Raw genomic sequence first — 16642 nt, 5'->3', positions numbered from 1 at the left:
ACTACATTTGTTTCCAAGGCATTTGGGTGAACTCATTTACAAGTACAACATCTAAACCCATTTTCTGAAGAATAAATATTTCAATATAATTGATTCACCGAAAACATATCTGAAAATCAATTCAATAAAATTTCATGAAATTTGGTATGCATGCATCCAAACCCTTTGAGGGCGTGATAGACCCCGGATTTTAAAACAGCTTCATTTAGACATGTTTTACAGACGCTTTAAGTTCAAAATATGGACACATTTTGACAAAAAATCATTAACGAAAACTTCATATGCTCATAAAGTTTTTATTTATTAAAATAATTTTTATCTTGTATTCTGTAACATTTGATATAGTTTGAGCTATATATAGGTGAAATAAAAATTAAATATATCTATTATTTTTTAACTTACTCTGTTTTTCCTAATATTGAAAATTTTGCTATATGTTCATCAAATAAGCAGTTTTTTCAAAAACTAAAGGTAATGAGTGTATTTTTCTTCCAATAGTGGTCTTTCAAGTCTGTATTAGCCATTTGGTACAATAAAACAATATTTATGTATCATTTTTTAAAAATTCGTCTCCGAACCTAGTTGGATACCTTAAATGTGTTATTCATAACATGAAAATAATTTTGGGGGGAAATCTAGGTCAAGTTTTAAATTGTAATAGATATTTAAAGCTGTAGAGACTATTAAAATAAAGTTATGGTTGTTATCTTTTATGTTCTATTTGCTATTATTGCGGAATACTATATTAAAATATTCCTGTAGATTAATTTTTCTTGAAGTGTTTACTGTTTAAATATTTAATTCTTTTTTTTTTTTTTTCATTTTGTGAGAGAAAAAAAAATTTCATTAAAGCTTTGTTTTCACAAAAACAGTATCTGATTCCGTTTTTCTTACCAAAAAAAAATAATAATTTTCTAAAAATTATTGACCCATTATTTTTTTTATTTATTTAAGTCTAAAATAATGCTTCATTTTTTTTTTCTATCGGCATCATTCCAGTAACATCCTGAGCCTATTTTGAAGATGACGGTAGTGTGATGCATCCATCAGTCAGATAGGAACACGAGGATTCCCTTTGTACGTTCGTCAGACGTTTTGTGCGGTGTTGCCACATGCACACACACAAAAAAAGCGAAGGTCAGATGTCAAATAGCACAACAAAAGAAAGTGATTCAGATTGTTTACACGTATAAACATGGCGTGCGTTTCGACGCTAGGCCATCTGCCAGGATTTCTGGTCTGGTAGCTTTGATTGCGACACGTGATAATTTCGGATTTGTGGAATTCGAATCTCTCATCTTGTACCTCAACTTTTAATACCCCATTTAGATACGGAAAAAATGAAGTGATAAATATTTTAAATGCAGTCGTTTTGATAACATACCCCCATCATGTTTTTGTAATAATTACATCTAAAACAAAAATTCCTAAGTGGTATGCAATCTATGATGTTTCTTCTAATGATATAAATTTAAGGTCACGTGATGCCTGTTTAAAGTTAATTAAAACTTGCAATTCACCGCACATCTTATATTTACTCCTAATAATGATAAGAACAATTTCTTTGATGCTTGAAATAATTATCGATTTCTGCTCTAAATTTTCTGAGATAATACAAATCTATTCTTGCATTAGAAGGGTTTTTTTATGTTTTTTTTTCTTTTCTTACTTCCTAAACTTGGTCTACTTTATTTAATACAGTTATAATATCAGAAGAAATAGAAAATTCATTTTTCGAACCGTTTGTGCAAAATATAAAGACCAAAACTTTCCTTCAGCAAAAAAAATTATATTTTAGTCTTTTGACATGCGCAGTCACAATTCTTTTTTGACTGCACCGTCTCATGACTAGCTTACGTTGCAAATGGATAGTTCAGACTTAATAAAACATTTAAAATGTGAATTCACAAATTAAAACTGTTTTGAATTTTTCTGAAAACATCTATAGAAGCAAAAGGAATTATTAATATATTTTGAAATAAAAGATACGTTTTAGTTGGCTTTCAAAAATTATACTAGTCAAATATGTAATTTTCATATTTCCTAGGTCATGAGATTCAATTTTCTTCAAAAGAATACCTATGTCCTAAAAGAATTGTCCTATATTTTGATATTTTCTGCACGGAAACGTGTTTTCTCCATTTTATCAATATATATATACATCCCAATATAGGACAAATATATCAATAAGTGCCAAAACTCTAAAACTGCTTAAAAAATTGAATTTGAAAAATAAAATTTTTCATTAGCATTAAGTTTTGAAATAAATGTGAATTGTAAAAGTCGAAAGTTAGTTATTGACTTAGTTAAAAAAAATCTTTTAGTTAATTCACAAACTTCTAGAAACATGGAAATTATATGCAATTTTACGAAAATCCTTTATAATGAAACACAGAACGGACAAGCTGAAAAACTATCAATTTTATGGAGTGTTTACAATCTAGTTGATAAAACGTTAAATTCTGTTTAACGCAACAAACGAAAATTCTATCCGTAATGCGAGTCTTTCTAATGTCAGATTCCACAATATTGAATATTTGTAAATATTAATTTTTATTTTGCATATTATCTAGAAATTGCACTATTATATTAAAATATCAGAATAGCAGAGTTAATAGATTATTGATGATTCGATTTATCCATATTTTTAGTGTAAAAACAGAAATAATGCTTTTGAGAAAACTTTTATTTACTGAACAGAACAGAGAATGTATGGCCCCACAAAATGCTCCACGTTCTCTTAGTAAACGGAAACACGCCTCATTTAGAATCAAAATTAAAAAGAAATATGCATATTGGATTCTAATATTTCATTATTATTTCTCTATTTTACACTTCCTCGGTTCTATTAGTCATGCATAACTAAACTAAAAATATTTCAAACAAAAAAAAAATTCTTGATTGATCCTTCTACTGAAACTGAATAAGATATGGAGTTTTTAAATGTTATTTAAAACTATTTTCAAAGCTGCTTCCGGAAGAAGGAAGATCCTCGCACTTCGAGGGAGTCATTAATATAAAATTAAACGACATCGTTTTAACAGTCGGTTATATCAAGAAACTTAAGATAATTCTTTACTTTATTTTAAGCCTTTTTTCGGATTGGATATACAGTACATTCCCGAGTATCCGGCCTAATGCGGTGGAAGGGTAGGCCGGATAACAAAAAATCCTGATAATTCGGGTTTTACCAGACGACAAAGTTAAACAACTTACTATTATAATACGTATTTTCTCACTTCTTATTGAGTACTAAGACCTCCATTTATCTCAAGCCACGTAGAATGTGGACGCGGTCTGGGGAATCATAGAAACAGTTGCCGGTAACGCGAGTTAAAATAGAAGACTCTGTACTGGCCGTTTATATATGCTTAGATACTGCACTGCACGTTTCAAGAATTTATGAGAGAAAAAGTAAGTTAAAGGATATAAACAGTTCACATTTTAACATAAATTCTGTAATCCCTGACATAAATGCAAGAAACATAAATAAAACGTTAAACTAAATCATAGGCCTAGTTCTTAAGAAAATTGCCTCAAACTGATTTTATTTTTCACTGATAAATGATGACACAGTTATGAAAAAGGTAACTCTAAGATAAGAGTCAAAATTTACAGTACTTCGTTTTTGAAAAGTCCTTAATAGATGGCTGCTTCTGCAACGCCTTGCCTTTCTCATGTAATTACGATAAAAGAAAACTAGGCTGGATAGTACGGAAGCCGAATAGTCGCGAACCGGATACTCGGGAGTGTACTATACATCTCTTTCCAGTGATTAGAAAAATTGGTTAATTGGAACGCAATTAAAATGAGCACCATGTATATTCACGAGCTAAACCAGCATTATAAATGATAGAATTTAAAAATCATTTAAGTAGATTTTCGTGCAAGTTCGTCTACATCCACAAATCTTTCTAAGAAATGCACTGACATTATGGAATTCTGTAATCTCAGTATTGCTTGTAGAAACAGTGAAAAAATCTTTAGATTGGGATATTTCTGTTTCCTCAAATCCTTAAGAACAAGCAAAATTCCATTCGAAGCGAAGTGCTTAATATGGGAGAAGCCCCCCCCCCCCTCTAAAAAATTCAGGGTAAAAAATTAAAATTGAAAACTGTCGTTCGAAACATATAATTAACACATTTTAACATGATTTAAAAATTCAGAATTTTTTAGAAAGAAGTGACTAAAACATTGAAATGGTGACATGAGTGAAGCAGATATGGAAAATTACGTCCCCTCAAAAAACATCTAAACTTTTCTAGCCAACATAGTATCATGTTATTACTTTGCGAACATTGGCACTTTTGAATGGGCTTATAATCTAAGAGCACATTAATGATTTCTGTCTTCCACCCTGAGTTTGAGAAACCGTATAAATGACCTTCTTCTCTTGTTCATATTTATTAAAATATCTTCCATCATTTTTAAGAATTGCGCGATCTTATAAAAATGGGTGTGAGCAAATAATTTTTTTTTTGACCGGTGAACTATCATTCAGTTCCTTAACTGTACCTTAACAAATACCGATCGCTTGGCCTCTAAATAGCGTCATCTCCACAACGCGGGAAAACTTGAGCTATTTAGAATGAGAGCCAGAAAGCAATATGCATTCATAACCTCCGAGCATTTCATTAGAGTCTTAAGCCTATTGCTTAATCGCTCTTCAAAGCCGCCTCTTTAAAAAGGTCTTATGGGCCTGTGTGCATAACAATCCCCTCTGAGGTTACGGCAATCCCTTTCAATCCTCCTCTTCCTCCCCTCTTTCAGGTCAGGAATTCTATTCAGGGGACTGACGAGAGGAGACGCCCCCGAAACACGCCTTATTATTCGAATCTTTTGGAGAAATTTGTTTTTTTCGAACCACCATCCACAGGTGGTGGTTCTGAAAGCATAACAGAAGAAATTGTTGAAAGGGATTTTATTTGCTTAGCCGGCTATTTATCTAAGGCCCAATTTATGAATGAAAAATTATTTTGCAAATCTGGATGTTCCGAAATGAGATTAATTAGAGATAAATGAATAAAAACTTCATCATAAAATTATAGTAAATCTAACTGTCTTGTCCAAACAAAGTTTCTTTCACAGTGCATAACTATGGTGATGTGCATCCATTGTAGATAATAAATGTAGCATATTTCACTGTAAGCGGTATATTTTATTAATCATCTTAAACTTTGGTATGGATATATGTGAAAATACAGATTGGTCGTTGAACAAGATGTGCTTCATCAAAACAATATTTTTTGCAGATTAAAGTATTATATTAAACACTGCTCGCTGTGCTAAAATTCAACTCTTTTTAAGTACAAATCTCGCCAAATTCCGATAGTTTGATAATAGTCGGCTTCGTTTATCACTTAAGTGACGTACGTGAATAATAAATTAATATTAATAGTAAATGAAATTTATTTACTATTAATAAAATGAAATTTAAAAATTTTATAATAATTTGGAGAATTAAGTTTTATATAATTTGACAAAATAAAACCAGTTGTTCGGAAACTTGATAGCAGAAACATTGACGTTATACAACTATATCATTTAAATTGTAAACGGAGCAGTAAATAGAAAATAGGAAATAAAGAACTTAATCTTAAAAATAGTATTTCTTTCGTAAAATCTAAAGGGAAAGTAACAAAGAAAAAGATACAGAAGAGAGTTTATAATAACTACAATCAGCAAACACAGACTAGTAGGCTTGAAGATTGGAATTGGCGGTTTTCCACGATTTGGTATTAATTCGCCTTGTTTCAACATTTGGCGTCCTAATCTCAATACATTGAATCATATAATTAAGAAGTTAAAGCAAACATAACAATTTGTTGCCATTTTCGATTACAGAAAACATTATTTCTCTTTGAAATAAATTTATTTCGCCAGAAACGATTCGACAAAAGCAAACTTTTCAGGAGGAAGGAGAAGCAGAAAGCGAGACACATTTATGTGTGGGATTTTTTTATTATTATTATTCTTATTTTTTGCTTTTCATGGCTATCTTCTTGCTTTTCATTTCTCCCACATTTTTATGTCGTTCATTATTTCCGATAAATATTATTTTAAAGCCTAGATGTTACGATTGCGCTTCAACCTTTCTGCAGTCGTAGTATCTAAAATATGTGCATGCCAGATTGGGTTATCTATTCTTTATTCTTTTATACTTTTGAATTTTATTTTTCTATTATATTTAATATTTTATTTGATGTCACAGCCATTAAAAATATATTACGTTTTGTTTCAATAATTTTATAACTTCAAAAGATTAATAGTTCTCTTTTTAAAAACAGTAATTATTTTTTAAATGTTTTGATATTACAAATAATTTCATTGCGATCCTACCATTTTATTTTGACTTTCTCGTACACGAAATGTAAAGAAAAAATTCGATCTCGAGATTTTTACGAATCTCCATGTTTCAGACCTTCCTGAGTGAATTCCGAAAAACACATTTTTGCAAAACATTTCTCGATCCTTCTGTCTGTGACAAAGTTATCTCAAAAACGCATTGAGTTAGACGAATGAAATTTGGTGCATATCTATCAAATGTGTAAATTTCTGTCAAATTTTGAATAAAATCTGTTTCAAAGAAAGTCTGTCTGTCTAGCCGTTCGAATATAAGCTAATAGGATATCTACAAAACGAAAAGAGATGGATAAAATTCGGTACACGGATTTAGCATTGATACTGTAGCATACTGATACTGTAGACACCTATAAAATATTGAGCCAAATCCAACAAGAGGTTGGCCGTCTGTCGATCTGTTCTTTCAGAAACATGTAAACGCGATAATTCAAAAACGCAGTGACTGAAATACGTCAAATTTAGTAAGTTATTGAAGTTCTGTGTCATTTTTTTTTTCTCAATCGGTTGGGGAAAAACACATCTAAAACACAAATTCACTTTTCTAAGACAATATACGAGAACATTTTGTGGAATCCAGTTGATTTTCAAAGTTTTGTAATATTACAATAAAGGCATATTAAACTCAAAAATTATGAGAATTTTAAAATAAAATTTATATTTAAGTGAACTGTAAAATAAGGTATTTAATTTAATAAAACACGATACTTAAATAAATGCAAGGAATTTTTCTCACGTCTGTTATCAGGAGAATTTTCCTAAGTCATTAGAAATCTTGTCTTCAAAAATTATTTGCATAATTAAGTTAATGATTCTAGTTTATATCCTTAGATAGCTGAAAATAATTGTTCATACTGATAATTTCAAATGTGTCAAATGTTTCCGAATCTCACAAACGGAGATAATTAAAGCTTTTATTTAAGAAATACTTGAATCTTTGCAGAGATTTTGAAATTTCAATGAGAAATTTGGAGCTAACTGCAGATTTCTTGGAAGATGAATTATAAACACTTCAGAAAAAATATACGCCTGATTTTGTGAGTACAACAAGGCTCAAAAGTCTCTTTATTCCATGAAAGTTAACTGATTACATTAGATGCAAAACTAGATAGATCTTATTAAATGAAGTCTAGATGAAAACTGATCCCCAAACAAGATGTTTTCGAGATATCAAGGATCATTGTTTTTCTCGTCTACATTGCTTTAGTATCTACAATTATTAATAAAAGGAATGTGCGTGCAGGTGTCAATGTTTCAGGCGCTCAACAGGAAAGATCGTTTGACTTAAAATTCCAAATTTGATACCATTATACTGTAAGGAGTGGAATGAGCTGTTCGATTTTTTTTTTCTTTTGAGATTTTCATTAACTTAAAATTAAACGAGATTTTATCATTTTTCATCACATATTAAAGAATAACCGTTTACATCGCTTGAAATTCAAAGTTCATCTTTTCAATAATATCGATTTATTCAGCCCATCATTTTATTTTGAATTTCCATATTTTAAAAATAATTTTTGCATAATTTTCAACCATACATTCTTTTTTGCAATAAGATGTAAACCATTTTCATTGCTTCATCAAATATTTAATCGCGTGATTTTTTTTTATTGCTGAAAGCTAAAAAACAATTCTGTCTTTTATCTCCACAGTTTATGCGAGGAATAAGACAGTTAATTTCCTGAAATTTGAATATTAATCATCTAGATAGTGGTGTTTTAATGGCAATATGATGTCATGGGACTTAACTCCATTAGGAAGATTAATTTAAGCATTAAACAGATTAAGTACATGGCAGTAATGATGATCACAATTTGATGCTTAAAATGCTTTGTTCTAAGTAAAAAAAGCAGAAGAGGTAAATAAGATTTGCTTAAAAAATTTAACATCAAAGCTATTCATAAGAGATTTAATGCAATTAAACACAATCATTGTTCACAACAAACCAACTAATCAGCAGAAATGATTAGTAATAAAATAAAAAAGACCATTTAGTCCTATCATATTTCTAAACTCATATGTCATAAAATAATCACTAATGCTTTGGCAATGTCGCAGTTTATATTGCACACAACTGTTTATTCTTTTATGCTATTATGTCCAGTTCCAAATTTATACATAAGCTAGAACATTTTGATGGTGTCTTCTGCTACAGTAACTAGATCTCAGAAATACTCATTGCAAAAAAATTGAGATGCCTCAGAAGATAAAGTAAAACTCAGAATCTGTAGATAATAAATTTGTTTTCGAACTATTTGCATTAAAGCTATAATGGACATTGAAACCTTCCCATTTCCTGTGATATTTTTCTAAAATTTTCATGAACATTTTATGTCAATCTAATGTTTTAAAAGAATTTTCTTCAAAATTCGTTGATAATTTTTCCAGGTCTTTTTTTGATAAAATAAATGAAAAAAATGTATTAAAATAATATAAAATTTCAAATTTTTCCATGCGGTTTAAATAGAATCATTTTTTCAGATTTTTTTAGATATTATTATGTCAGTTTAATGCTGTAAAACAATTTTCTTTAAAATTCATTGGTAACTTTTCTGATTTTTTTCGATGAAAAAAAATGCATTAAAATATCATAAAATTTCAAATTGTTCCATGCGCATTAACAGAAATTTAAAATAGAACATAATTCTATTTTTCAGATAGACATACAATATTTTGAATCTTAATTTTATTTAAATAATTTTTACTTCAAATTTAAAATAATTTAACTTTTTTTGAAATTTTTTAAAAGATTAGTGTAATAATATTGCTAGATGTCATCAAGAAAAAAATTTTAAGATTCATAAGTGATCTATTCATGCAAAATTATTTCATTATATTATCAATTTATATCATTATCAGTATAATATAATGATATCAAAATCATATCGTTATATTTATTTTAAAATTATATCATTTATATTAAATTATTATATTTATTAAAATTATGTCATATATGTACAGCATATATAATTATATTATATTTATACAGCATGACAGAAAAATTTTAGGGTTGTAACTAAGAATATGATGAGCATGGAATGTTTGAAAACTCCAGCACTTTTAGAAAAACGATATTATGTCATACTGCTGCTATCTAAATGCAAACAAGTGGGAGTGTCATTCTAATATCAATAAAAAAAACTAATAATAAGCAAATGAATGAAAATATCAAAATAATTTTTTTGCAAACGATTATTTGCAGTCCAATTATTCATAAACTTTCAAAAGAAAAAAAAAACAGTTTTAGTCGACTTTTCATATTTTTATTGGCCATTGTACCCTTAATATAGCTTCAAGAGTATAAAAATATCTGTAGATGGTTTTTAACGACTCGTTTTATGTCTGTCCCATACGAGAAACTATAAAAATTCGATTTCCAACAAAAAAAATGTGGAGAAAAAGTATGTAATGAATCATTTTGTGTGTCAGCTTTAAAAAAGAGCGGAATGATTATTTATACTCTAAATTTATCATAAATGTCTTTTGCTCATAAAGATTTGATTTTTTTTAGTAATTTAGTCAAAAACTTTGCAAATCGCTACTGACCGCATTTGTCGATTCATTTTCAACTAAAATGCTTAAATAGTAATTAACAAACACAGAAGCTATCTGCTTATGCAATCATCGTTTTTTCTGAACCGTTAAGGGGATTTAAAGATAAATAATTATGACAGATGGAGAGTTTTTCATCCGGCACGGCAGAACTTAACACTTTTGTTTTGTAGTAAACAGATCTTTATCTTGTTAAACTAGAATCCAGAAGAGCAATGAATGAAAAACATAATTTTAATGCTTCTTTCAGGTAAAATAAAAAAAATATTAACATCTCCGTTTTTTTTCTTTTAAAGCATTTCTAAAATTGAATTTTTTTGTTAAATTACCTGCAATGAAAATACTTATATTAAGTTGAAGTGAATTTTAGCACCATAATGTGCAATTCTGCTACATATGAAGTGAAATATTTTTATTTATTTATATATATTTTTTAAAAATAAATATTTATTCGATATCCTTGTTATGTGTTTCAAAAATTATTTCTCCTATGAATTTAAACTAATTAAACTTTTAAATAGTAAATAGTGTATATTACATTCAATGTACGGCAACGTTTTCTTTTTAAAGTTAACCCTAGAATGCATGACTTTTCATTTTTTTACTAAAAAAATACATGTGTATTTGAATAGCTACTATAATTTAGGAAAATTATTTTAAAAATTTAATAATTTTAATTATTTTTTCTGGTGAAATTTCAACAAAACAATTAAGTTGGGCCAGTTGGCTATATTATGAATTCAACAATATCAAAGTGTCTTAAATCATGTTTTAACAATTCTGCAATAAAAATAAGAGTTCCTTTTTACCAATGTATTTTTACAATGGAAATAAAATATTTTAGTACTATTTTTCAATTTCTATTATTAGTTCACACTCTCCCTATATATATTTATATATCTTGTTCAAATTTTCAATCGTTAATAAAATACTTTTTATTCATCCACTCAAGTTCAAATACATTTTTTAAAACTTGTAGTGGATAACACTTGATGTTAATACAGTTTTTTTCAAGTATTAATTAATTAATTAAATTTAATTAATTTTTAATACTTTAAACAGAGTTTTAGCAATTTGTAATGAAAATCTAAATTTTTATGCCGAGTTGAGTTTTACAATAACAAAAATGAGAGGGTCAAATTTCTTTTTTTTTTTAAATACATGAATCGATTTTTTGAAAAGAGTGCTTATATTCAGCTCATTTTATGGTAGTTTATCAACAACAATTGAGAATATTAACCTATTATTTCTGCCCCAAATAAATCCCTGAAAAGAAATCCCCCTCTCCATCATACAAACTTATCTAAAACAAGACATGCTTTTGATCACCTAGACCAACCACCCTCAATACTTTGAACGATATCCGATATTCGAATTTTTGAAATACCTCCAAAAAAGAATGTTGGGGGCAAACTCCCACCTATTCTATCCAGGCTCTAAACTTTCTTAAAAGCAGAGTCCGCTTGGAAGCCGGAGTTAGACAAGTAGCTGTGGATGGGGGAGGGGGGATCTATGCGGCCCTTTTGTCGTTCGGTGCAGGTGAAGGTGGGGTGTAGATGTCGTGTGAATACCGCAGGTGTGAACTCCGCTGCACGAAATCGTTCTACTGATATGTCTCAGTTGTTAAAAGTGGTGACAAATGGGCCTTTTATCTGATGACCAAAACCCCCCTCTTACTTTTGGCCCCAACGCGTTCCAATTTGTATAGAGTAGAGATTTCTTTTTAGTTTACTTTTTAACTCAAGGCGCTTGTTTGTCATCGCGCTTTTTTGTTGCAACGGATCCTCCGCCCCCCTTTTTTAAATTACGTTTCATAAGGATTATTTTTGAAAGCCTTCATGCTGTTATGATGCAGGTTTGATTCTAACACACGCGATTTCGCTTTATTTTAGTGTTTCGACACATATTCACGATATACCAGTCAAGTTTTTTCCTTTTTATGTTGTTGTTTCCCTGTCCATGAAAATGCAAAATGTGAGTTATGAAAGTCGCAATTTTTGTCAAAGGTCCGGAGGACCTCTGCCGCCAGCTTTGGTACTTCAGGACTGTAAAGGATCCCCCCAAGTGGATCCATCAGCGACAACCAGCCAAACTTTAAGATATCTGCAGTAATAGATGGACACTCGAAGATGCATCACGGCGTGAGCTAAGTTTCCGGGCAGTTCTTGCAGTAAATATCTTTTAAATGAGAAATTTCAACACATCTGCGATCAAGACTGACCGAGTTATGAAAACTTGAGGAGAAGGATAAAAAAAAATAGTCCTGTTTTTAAAAACTAAAAGTTAGAGGGCGAAAAAAAGAGGATTCTTGTTAAAAGAAATGCATTATTATTCAATATGATTCACTGATTCAATATTCTAACGAGGCCTCGCGTTGACCTTTGAAGCTGGAAAACAATCTGAGAAAAGAAAAGGAAGCTTTAATAAAATTTTTATTCCTTCAATCCAAAAGAAAATTCCAATCACCATTCAAAAATGGCGTCCCATTTTGAAGTTTTATTTAATTATGAATTTTGATTATTAAAAATATCTACACAGTGGTAAGAAGATGTAGAACAATGTTTCTGGGAAATTAAACTTAAACTTAAATTATATATATTTATTTTTCGGAGCTACAAACAAGTCCTTGTACAATGTGAATAATTATGGATGGAATTCATTTTCTGAGGGCAAAGAGTTAGTAGCGATCCCTCTTCTAGAAGCTGTAGATGTGATGTTGGTTAATCAGTTTTAGAAAATACTCTGTTTAATCGTATAGTCAACGAAGATGAAATGTGGGATTTTATTTTGGGGGTTTGAAAGCGACAGAGAGAGTACTCTTCAGTCCTTATCTTCCCGAAGCCCCAAACTGCTAAGAAACTTATTGAAAGACTGCTTTGGTTGTGAAGTGCTTTTAGATGGCCGTTGATGGAAGTTATTTTTAAACTGTAGAGTGAATACGCATTTTTAGGAAAAATGTCGAAAAACACCGCCGAAACTTCTCCTTCATGATACAAATTTTTTACAAGTCGTCGATTGAACCGCCTCTTTATGAACTGTCGCGCACATTTTGTACCCAATGTTTTCATAAGGTACGTTGCAATGTGTTCCCAGATGTCACCATCTGCCAAAATGTCGAGGAAGTAAAAACAATAAGATTTCAGCAACCAAATGTCTGTTACTGTAACTTGTTCATCATCGTGTTCGAAATATACAAAGAATAAATTGTTTTTGTGGAGGACAAAATGTATTTTGAAACCAGCGTTAATGGGCTGCCGAAACTTTCTCGCATACTCTAACAAAGATGAATAATTAAAGGTTAATCGGTTGAGATCAAAAATTGACACTGAAGCACAATTGCAGTCACAAAATCATATACCAAATTTGATATCGTCAAGCGATAATTTTTAAGTTATCATGTTTGCCTTCTTTTGAAAACACAGACCGACAAGTCGGTCAACCCCTTGTTAGATTTGGCCCGAAGTTTGGCAGGTGCATACAATAGAGATGTTATATACCGAATTTTATCCGTCTAGCTCTCTTCGTTTTGTAAATATCTTAATTAAATTATTTTTGAATACCTGGACAGACAGCCTTCCTATGAACAAATTTAGCTCAAAATGTGACAGAAACCGAAAAATTTGTTGTAAAGATCATATACCAAATTTCATCCATCTGGCTCAAAGCGTTTTTGAGTTATCCTTGTCCCAGACAGACATGTCTAAAAATGTGCTTTTCAAACTCAGGGAGGTGTAAAACGTGGAAATTCCTCAAAATTTCGATTTTGAGTTTCTTTGATTTTTTTTTTTTTTTTTTTTTTGAAGAATTAAATTTTTTTTCTGGTTTGGATCCCTGTTTGAAACTGGTCCGTGGTAAAGACTTCAGGCTAGATTCCTCCATTATTTCTACATTTTTTCTTTAGTTCCCCATTTTACTCTATTTTAAAGCTATATAAACTTAAAGCTAATTGATTATTTCTTGTTATATTTTAATATGTTATGCTAAAACATGGAGCATTTACCTCAAGAATAAATTTGGCTAATACTGTTTTTACTGAGTGAAAAATAACACTTGTTTTGTGTTTCAAGATAAACAAACTGGTTCATGATGCAATAATTATAAATGTATGTGACGCTGTTTATTAGAATTTACAAAAACATCGTAAAACTAAAATTTGCTCTTATTTGAATTTTTTTTCACCAAACTTTAGGTAGAAATTTAATAGATTAATAGAATTAATAATGTTTTTGATTTATATTTACAATATGCCAATAATATCCAAACCAGAAACATACGCATCCTCTAGAATATTTTATAAAATAAAGGTGACTTGCAATGCGATTACAAAAGAAATGTTTACATTGGGTTCTTTTAAAGTATTTTATCTCTCAATCACAGCCCGGCTAGCTCAGTCGGTAGAGCACGAGACTCTTAATCTCGGGGTCGTGGGTTCGAGCCCCACGTTGGGCGGTTGATTTTTTCTACGTTTTATAAATTCGCCGTTTTTTCCCCTTACTGAAAACTTTTACCATCACATGTAAGGTGAGTTCAGTAGTGCAGCAAAACCACCCTTTGAATTATCTATAAATGTGCATAAAGGTGAGAGTGGACTTTTTTATGCTCGACATTACAGTACACTGAGCAGTAAGGGTAACTTTTTATAGAAAAAGGTATGTCAGACTAAGAAACCATTTAATTCAAATCTAATTGCTTTTACGATTAGAAATCGAAACTGAAACAACAGTTAATTAAAAGAATTTTGAATACGGCTTAACACGTAAGTATATGATGCGCATATTTTCTTTTAAAAAATTTGATTCGGTGGAAAAGGAAAATAAGTATGAAATAATTTAAAATGATCACCTTAAAACATTAAGATTTCAATGCTTTTTATGAAATATCCTTATTTCTTCATTGAAGTCAATCACCGTTGCAAAAACTGATATTAGCTGCAACTTATTTTACAACTAGTGTAACTCCTTTCAAGTTAAAGGCAAAAATAATAATCTGTCGGAAATGGATGACAGATTTTATTATCTTGACTTGAATTGGAGTACTTTTCTATTTTTTGATCAATACCGTCTTAGAAAGAATATTTGAAATTTTGTACAGTCGTAATCTAAAAGATGAATACGAAATTAAATAGTCTTTTCAAAAATGGATCAGGATATGAAGTGGCATTAGAGTTGATTTGTTACAAAGCATTTAAAATCTGGGATTTTTCATACGAACAGCAAAACCGAAGGTAGATCATATCAAAACTGATGCAGAATGTTCGATCTTTTACTAAAATATTAAGATTCGATTCAATTAAACATCTAAATCTTCAATCAACCCTTAAATTCAAAAAATAAATTTTATCAAAATTATTTTGAATTATTTAGAAAATGCTTAGATAACTTTGAAATAAAATTTTATTCCTAAAAAAAACCCTTCAAAAAAATAAGTAAAAAAAAATCGTTTGGAAATTTTTAAAAAAATTTATTATCGATAAATATTGAAAAAGTTTAAAATATAATAAAATTTCAAAAAAAATACGAATATTTTCAATTTTCTAGAATATGTCGGAGATAAATCAAAAGAGGAAAAAAATCGAAAATATTGACATTTTAACTTCATGATTTGCCAATGAATGGTTGAACCTGAAACCTGTCTAGGAGCTTTGAATTGCATTGATCTGTTTAAAAAAGCAAAATAAATAAATAAATAAAACAAGTGATGAAATTCAATTAGTTTGAAGATGTAGGACGTTAATATATTAACACGTTAAACATCACGCCGATAATGCCCGTTTGACCTTCTCCCGTTTGACCCGAGGTCCCCACCGATGTTCTCAGTGTTTAGATTTAGATTATCCTACACATAGTATGTTTACGAAACGTCTATGTTTTAATGAAACCCATTCAAATATAAAGGAAGACTTTAAGCGCATTTATTGATTCAATAAAAGAATGTAATTTTTATACTATCAGTCATCGGCGACTGTTGCTGTCAGTACGTGAAATTTAACGTTAATCAACAGTGACTGGCACAGCCCGAACGGAAAATTCAGTGGCTGATGTGGGCCGAATGGAAAATTCAGTGCCAGTCATTGATGACTGATGTGGCGCTTGATGCGTTAAGATCCTTTTCTGTAATATTATAGAATACGAAGTTTTTCTCCATTGACTTGAAATTAGTAACCACAGTGGTGTAGTTATAAAAGGAAGTTGATGACGAGGTAGCTGTCAGCAGTCATAGGATACGAAAACAAAATAATTCATTTAATAATTCCAAATATGATGAAAGGATGAAAAATATATTATGCAGACGACAGCAACGCCGCTGCATTTCTACATGTGCTGTTATTTCAAGTACATACAGGTCGCGTTAAGTATCAAACTTCAAGCATCAGATTTTTGGCTGGCACGATTTCTAAACTGAAGTTCAAAGCCACGGAGAAAGGAGCTATGATAGTCCGCGTAGGAAGACGTTGTTTCACTTCCTTCGTCTCTCTTTAGCGTTTTGCATCATCCAAACCGGAGATAAATTTAGATTCCGCGGTGTCGTTGGGGAGAAAGGGTGACATTTAGAACACTCTGACAAGATGGATAGAGTTCTTTTCCCTTTTGTCGTCCCTCGTTCCTTTGTGTCTTGCACGATGTTGTGACGCTGATGGAACATGTGTCCCGCGCACCGTCTGCCAATTCCGATTTCTTGGCAACAGCGTTGCCATCCTCCATTTTACAAATGTCATTGAGATGTGTGAAAA

General features: G+C 30.4%; 1 protein-coding gene and 1 non-coding gene across 5 annotated transcripts in view; both read left to right on the top strand.

The window, feature by feature from the left end:
• LOC129976224 (netrin-1-like) overlaps nt 1–16642 on the top strand; it is a 152213-nt gene that overhangs the window by 38333 nt on the left and 97238 nt on the right. The window lies entirely within an intron of this gene.
• Nucleotides 14289–14361, top strand: Trnak-cuu (transfer RNA lysine (anticodon CUU)). The gene has a single exon. It is a non-coding gene; the product is annotated as a tRNA-Lys (tRNA).

This window comes from Argiope bruennichi, chromosome 7 (genome assembly GCF_947563725.1).
Source record: "Argiope bruennichi chromosome 7, qqArgBrue1.1, whole genome shotgun sequence".
In the NCBI taxonomy this organism is placed as follows: domain Eukaryota; kingdom Metazoa; phylum Arthropoda; class Arachnida; order Araneae; family Araneidae; genus Argiope; species Argiope bruennichi.
The sequence above is the reverse complement of the archived record's forward strand: the minus strand, read 5'-3'. Positions and strand labels throughout refer to the sequence as shown.